Below are 8,259 nucleotides of genomic sequence, written 5' to 3' on the forward strand. Positions count from 1 at the left end.
CACCTACTGTGACCAAAGAGTCCTAGAAAAAAAAGCTTAATTAACTAAATTAGTATCAGTATGCCAGATAGAGAAAAACTGCACTGACCGAGACAAGACTGGTCATAAATTGGAAGTAATTAACCATTTTGATTTCAATGTCTCTTTTCATAATTTGGTCATTACATTACATGTTCCTGTTAGACGCTTTTATCCAACGCGACTTACATACTCAATACTGTGGACCTTGATCCCAACACCAAGGCTCTATCCACTGCGCCACACGCCTCCACACGGTTATGTATCATGTATATCCCTGCACATCTGTAGGCTGCACAGTACATCTTTATTTCTATCTAAATATAATGAATATGACTGTGTGTTTGTGTGCGTCATAACTGGGCACCTCATTACAAACAGGGAGAGGAGAGAATACACATTTAAAAAAGGAGCCATGCATAGTAGTGTGTTCAGATATATATGAAACTAATTGTGTGTAGTACCTTACTGTCACCTTCAGTGTGACATCTCTGTAAACACTCAGTCTATTTTGTTAAGATGTTCAGGTTGCCCGAAGACCTTGCAGCTCGGTATGGAGGAGTTGAGAAGTAACATTAAATGTACAACGTTTTTTAAGCTGAAAGGGAGATGGAGCAGAGATGGACTGCATATTTATACATTTAAATTGGATTATAAACTGGGCATTTTAGCGAGAGGGAAGGCCAAAAGTGGCATGTATGAACATGCATTTTTATGTTGCATACGATACAAAGCCATCAAAACATGAATACCTTGCTGTAGCTAACAAGTTCGCTGTTAAGAATAGGTGCTGCGCAATGATTTAACTATGGTTGATGTGATCGCATTGGGGTCAATGTTTTGTAAATGACGGTAAATAGGAAAATCAATCTTTGCAAAAATATGTTGGATTAGGGTTAGGGTTAGGGTTAGGGTTAGGGTTAGGGTTAGGGTTAGGGTGAAATGTGAAAAACAAACAAGAAATAATCATTCATTTGGCAGCACCTCCTCTAGTGTCTCTGAGGACCCTCTGTAGAAGATTCTGGTTTTACTAAGATACGTTTTTTGAGCTTTTATACAGACTTCTAAAGCAATAACTAACATTGTAAATTAGCATTTATTCTTAAAAAAATATAAAATATTAGTTTAATACTTTTCTATGTTATACAGTATGACAACTCGCTTGAAAACTTAATACACTTTTTTACTTAAATTCACAATTTCTGTTCTTTATCTTTGAAGGTCAGACACTGTTTGGTAACTCTAAATGAAACGAATGCTAAAAGTAGTAAAAACAAGTTGTTTGGCTTTATTCTGTTTGCTAATATTTAATGTTTGGTCAAACGCTGCTCATTGTGTGTTTTTCGGGGGGGAACATCTCACTGGATTGGACAACAGCTGCCGCGGAGGATTGAGAGTGTGACAGTGAAACATGTATATGTGATTTTCAGGCAGATGACAGACAGACAGAAGGGCTCCTCCAGAGGACATACAACTTTTAACAGGATTGGAAATGGTGGCGACCAGCTGTAAGAGGTAAGAGAGAAAGAGCAGGGGATGAGCGTCAAAGTGGGAGGAAGGAGGGGCCGCCACTCAAGGAGGAGTTTTACTAGATCAGGAATTAACTGTCATTTATCCACAAAGTTGACCAAAGGACACAGTTGTGGTTGTTGCAACAGCTTGAAGAGAAGGCGTGGAAAGGAACGGTAGCAACAAGCTTTGGGATGAATAAAGCCGTTGAACACATCATCAAACGCTACAGGCACAGCAGGGGGCCTCGGGATACAACCCGTCTGAGAGATGGGTGGTGTGGGTGTGTGTTTAGTTTTGTATTGGGCAAATAAACCATCCAATCTGCTGGGAGAGGAGAACAGTGGATGCGGGGAGCTCAAGGGGGGGGGGGGGGGGTTACAGGACTCCATATTTACAAAACCCTTTCAAATGCACGGAGGCACAGATCTGCCCAGAGGTTTTTTCTTTGATGCTCGTCGATACCGCTGCGTGATGATGTCATACGGCAGAGAGCAAGGGAGGGAGGCATGATCAAAGCAGAGAGGGAGGGATGAAGACGCAGGAGAGGATATCCAAGACAACAACGGGACAAAGATGGCGACTGCTCCTGTTGTGGGACGTCCACTGGCGTCCAGACCTCCGGATCTCCAGGAGGAACTCGCCAATGGTTTTCACTTCCCTTTTTCTAACAGGATGACCACCAGGATGACAAACTGGAACCACCAAGCCAACATCCTCCACCGGCACCATCACCGCCGGGCTAGCACGGTAAGCTTTCCGTCTACCTTTAGCCTCTCCTCCGCTGCCGTTAAACCATCAAAACCCTCAACGCCCCGACGTCTGGTTTCCATCAGTCCATCCCCAAGTATTTATCATGAGTTGCCATTCTTTCTAATAACACATTTTCTACCCATTTTCTTTCTTTTTTCTCAGCGCCCTTTCATCATGGTCTTTTTGCCCGTTAATATAGGCCTCTCTTTGCCATCAAAGGCAGCACATCAATTGCCTTGACTCCCAAGTGTATGAGGGTGAAAGGGAGAAAAGGGAGAGAGGGGAGAATAAGAAGAACACCATGTATCAAAGATCAAGGCACGCTTTCATGCCTGATTTCGGCCCTGGTTTTGGGTTTTTGCTTTCCATCATCTTTCCATCCTCCTTTTTTCCTAGGGATGCAGACGCTCTCCGAAATCGACGTTTTCTTCCAAAACCCTCCATCGCTAAAAAAAAATGAAATCAAACGCTTTTGTAGGGGGGGGGAATGGACATTTATTGTGGGTTTTCTTTGAGAATATTCTGTAGCTTGAAGGGCTACTGGGCCAGAGCTCTGCCCCGATGATGACAATACGTGAAACAATATTTGAATAAGCAGCAGGAGGGCAGGCAGCTAATCCACTGTGGCTAATCCAGTATTGGTGCAGGCCATATTGGTAGCTGGAGTATTCAGCCCCATCACAATACACATCAGCAGGACGCCATGGCAGATATACTGACACTCTTACTGCAGGCATGGCTGGGAAAGGCAAGCAGATGGACGGATGGATAGGTGCATGGAGGGATGGATGATATAGAGATATGTGAATGGACAATGCGTGGACAGAAACGCTTGATATGTATTCTTTATTTCACATAAAGTGCAACTTGGTGTATTTAAAGAAAAAGAAGAACATTACTGAGTTGTAGGATTACGAGATAAGCTTCATATCTCAACGTCAATGTGTCTAAATTCACAAAAAGACCTGAAACCATCGATATCTCCCATAAATGTCCGCCATTATAAAAGGAGTCACTGTACAAGAGTCTCCCTTTCCTTTGTTTTGGAGCTCTCGATGCAACCAAGCAAAAATACTTGTCTCCAATTAATTTTCTTCAAGAGCAAGAGGTCTGTTTCTCTTTCAAGAGGTATATAATGAAGATTTCACTCTCTGTGAGCATCTAAATGGGTCTTTGTGCTGGGAGGCCCCCAAGAGATAAGCCTGTTTCTGACAGGCCTCCGTACAGACGCCCAAATCTGCTGTGGCAGCTGGAACAAAGGGACCCCTGAGCTGGACCCACACACTGACAAAAAGCTCCGTCTCAATAGACTAAAGGAGGCTGCCTCAATTTAAGAATTAATAATCCACTTTTATCTTCGCTGGATGGTTGTTTTCATACTTGACAATATTTGGAGAGTAATTCACGGGGCTCTTTGTCTTTTTGTGGAGACTAGCTAGCAAGGGTCATCAGTCGATGGAGATAGAGCGCTCATGTATTGACAATATAATTACCTTTTGCATTGTAATAATGAATGTTCATTTTCTGCAACACATACAATGAGTATGCTAGAATCTGTTAGAATGCACAGGAAGTGAAACAATGATAAAACCTTGAATCAGTGAAGAATGGGTTATAAAGACAATATCTTCGACCACAGTATATGTCATTTCATATTAAAGTACAATGCTTTTATCCAAAGTGACTTATAATAAATGCACTAAAGCATGAAGATAGAAACTCAGAACATATATATATATTTACTTGAAATAAGTCAAACCATTGTAGGTGCTGGTGCACTCGTATTGAAGGGGCTAAACCCTACCAATTCGTTTCTTTCTTTGTTTTGGAGAGTTTTTGCGACGGATATGAATAAATAGATTTGTTGTGATATTGTGCATTCTCTGGAAATTCAGCTGAGACTGAAACACCCTTGAATAATCAACATAATTCATCACTTGAATTGATTGATAACATATTTAGAAGTCCACTTTTGGAATAAAGCAGTCCTACTCATTGATTTGCTTTTCTTTTTGTGTTGGGTTTAACGGCCTCGGCACAAGCACACAGACAGCAGTCCTAGTCATTGGTTTGTAATATTTACCCACAATAGATATTTGGATACGAGAGAAGTCAAAATATTACATTACATTTGTTAGGCGCTTTTATCCAAAGCTAACTTATTCAGTACTGTGGACAATCATACATATAATAAATAATGAAGATAACGGTGTCTGGATTACATTTAGCTGCTTCAGTTTCAGCCTCTTGGTGTTGCGCTGCCTCGCTGTCACTCTGTCATGGTTTCACTGGGACACTTGAATACAACAGAGCCATGTTAATGTTATTAGTGACACCTGGGCCTTTTCCTGCTGTGACAGGTCAGGGCAGTGTTTAAAGGGGACTGCTGTTCATGTTAAAGGTCAGCTTTCAATTTGAGCAAGGAGTCATCCTCTCATTCAAATAAAACCAATAAGTGTTGATGTCACGATGTAACCTGTGTCAGTTTCACATTTTCTACTCTGAATTGATAATACAAATAATAATACATTTTATTCGTATAGCACCTTTTATACAAAGTGTAGCACAACAGGCTTTACAAATAAGGAATATAGACATTAAAAGAACATTAAAATAAGGTATAGAAACCGAAATTAATAATATATTACTTAAAATAGTAGTGTTTTATATAGGTTATTCATTTGTCTGCAAAGATAACATTCCCAAAGGTTCCATTGGGCTCCTTTGTTTACCCCCTTAAACATAATGACATTACAATGTAACACTTGCGCTTCTATTGGCTAGCGCTCGCTTATATATACAGTCTATGGCTCCAACACATTAAAAGTGATAGGCTAAGGGGCGGGACATCTCTAAGCGGTTGACCAGCTAACCAATCAGAGCAGAGGGTGAAAAGAGGTGCTGCAGCACAGGCAGTATGAGAAAAATAAAGAGCTTTTTGAACATTAAACATAAAAACATGTCACAGTAGAGACACTACATACAAATATGAACCTGAAAATGAGCATAATAGGGCCCCTTTAAAGCAAGTGAGAGTATTTGTAACTCATAGTTACCGAAGTCAATAGTATAGTTTATATAGAATAGTATTGTGTATATTGACGGATACAGAACGAGAAAGAAGGAGCATGCAGGTGTGTTAGTGCCCCCCCTGTGTGATGACCTTCCTTCAGCTCAGAGCTCAGACCTTTGCCACACACACACACACACACACACACACACACACACACACACACACACACACACACACACACACACACACACACACACACACACACACACACACACACACACACACACACACCACACACACACACACACACACACACACACACCACACACACACACACACACACACACACACACACACACACACACACACACACACACACACACACACACACACACACCACACACACACACACACACACACCACACACACACACACACACACACACACACACACACACACACACACACACACACCCATATAGCCGAGGTTCATTATAGATTCATAAGTACCAACATGCCCCCAACCCTTCCTCACCAAGACATCATAAAGGTCAAGTTCTTCTTCTTCCTCAGTATTCTCTCTGTGTCTCTCCTCATTGTCTCTGGGGGCTCTGCAGCAACCATAACAACACCATCCTGTGTGTGTGTGTGTGTGTGTGTGTGTGTGTGTGTGTGTGTGTGTGTGTGTGTGTGTTTACTGTTGAGCATATAAGCCAAAGTGCTATGAATACATTTCCATAATGCATGTTTAGCTTGGCGTCATGTAAAGTCTGCCAATCAAACATACTGCGAAACATTTCATCATTATATTCTCAGAGCATCACTGCGAAACAACTCTGCCGTCTTCATTACTGCAGACTGCATGAAGGCTTCTCTCTCTCTTCTTAACAATGTCTGACTGATTGAATGTTTGAGAAGTATATGACACGTAGAAGTGCAAAAATCAAACATTTCCAGCGGAAAATCTCCAATATCTCTGTGAGAAATCATCAATATGTGATCATATTTTAGGACCATTTCTGATGCTTCAAGCAAGTATTTACAAAACTGTAATATTAATACTATAATATGGAAAAGAGCAAACAAATTAAGGAACAATAGTTAAATTAGTCAAAAAATGTGCATTGATTATGCCAAAATTAGCCTTTAAAACTAAAATCTTGAGCTTCAATTGGTTTTTAAAAAATCCAAAATCACTCAAAATATCTATTCTTATTCACATCATGAATATCCTGTTCTGTAATTGTGCATATTATGGTGTTTTATGATTTGTAATGCAATAGAACTGTTACAAAAATCTGTTTTAAATGAGATTTAGCTGATTTTTCTGTTCTCCAGGTTCAGATTATCATGGAGGAAATGTCCATTACGGAGTGGACGGAGGTGAAGACGGGGGTCTGGACCTCACCTGAGCCCCCTGACCCGCCTCCTCCTCATGGGACAGCTGACTGAGTGACTACAGGAGGCATGGTAGGTATTATGTTAAAACTCCATGATTTCCATGGTGTTATAATCCCACAGCCATGACATACTGCTATTTTAATACGCCTTACACTGAACACCAGAGAGACCGACTGTAGTGAAGTTCACATTTGTTTAATTCCTAATTTACATTCAAATCAAAATCATATGTTAAATGTAGTCAAAAGATCCAGACACTAATAACATGTTGATGCAAACTCCAAAATGACTTCGTTTTTTTATGTCTGCATTGATTAAATGCATACTGATTACTTTAACCTTAAATACTCTCAGTCCATTTAGCTTATAATACTTCACATTTCACCAGCAGCCCTATAATTTAACTTGTTTTTGTATATGGTATTAAGCTATTTCAAATGTTGAGAGGAAATTAATGGCTGTTATATGTAGTCTAATCTCTCTATGTCTCTCTCTCTCTTTTTTTCTTTCTCTCTCTCTCTTCTTTCTCACGCAGTCTCTCTCTCTCTCTCTCTCACACACACACACACACTCACACACACTCACACACACTCACACACCCGGTGGCAGCCCGGTGCTCCTGACTGACTGACAGCCCGGAGGAAGAGGGTGACAGGCGGCATGCTCTCTCCGTCCTGTCCGTCTCTCTTCCAGTGGAGGTGGGCTTTCCGTTTACTGAACACCTGTCCAGAGGTAAGAAAACATGTCTCCTTGTTCTTTTTGTTTTCGGTTTCTCTCTGAAATCTGGTTTATCTAAGATTTGTCCCGCAGTGTGAGCTGTATCTTACCTGGTCATGTTGTCTGTGTTGCTGTTCCTGCGTCTTTTCTTTCTTTGCAAGTTTTAATTAATTCTGCCTTTGTCATCATCTGAAGCGAAATTAAATGTAGTACAGCCACTTTATCATAACTACTGTAATGCCTGCTAATTAGAGTCAATTAGAAGCGTCTGTTGCAATTCACTTTATGTTGTGAAATGTGTAATGACATGTTAGTGACGCTAGGGGCGCTGTTGAGCGTGATTTCGCAAGCCTGACATAGAACCGCAATATATAGAACTGTAATGATCCATACATTGTTGGAAAATCATTTTATTTATTTAATCAAATGTCAGTGGTAAACGGTATTATGGTTCACGAACTTAATTACTGTATTTAAGTACAATTATCAGTTATTTTGTAATTTAATTATTCTTATTATACCTTTTACTCCACTACACGTATAAGGTACCAGATCCATTTTACATACACAACATACGATCAGTTTAAAAAATATGCTTGGATAGTTTGTTCAATGATGTAGGAGGTTTAGATTGAGCATCTAAAGTAAAATGCTTATTTTAAAGTCCATCGCACAGTAAATAGGTAGAAGATGCTCTGTCGCAACCATCGACATTAAAATGCTGCTTGCATGTATCAGTCATGATAATATAATGATGTAACCCTGATGGAGGAAGATTTGCTTGCATTGCGTGTACCATCATAAAGTACATCTTATCTTGATCTTATCTAAACGTAATGTACTATGATG

This window comes from Gymnodraco acuticeps, unplaced genomic scaffold (genome assembly GCF_902827175.1).
Source record: "Gymnodraco acuticeps unplaced genomic scaffold, fGymAcu1.1, whole genome shotgun sequence".
In the NCBI taxonomy this organism is placed as follows: domain Eukaryota; kingdom Metazoa; phylum Chordata; class Actinopteri; order Perciformes; family Bathydraconidae; genus Gymnodraco; species Gymnodraco acuticeps.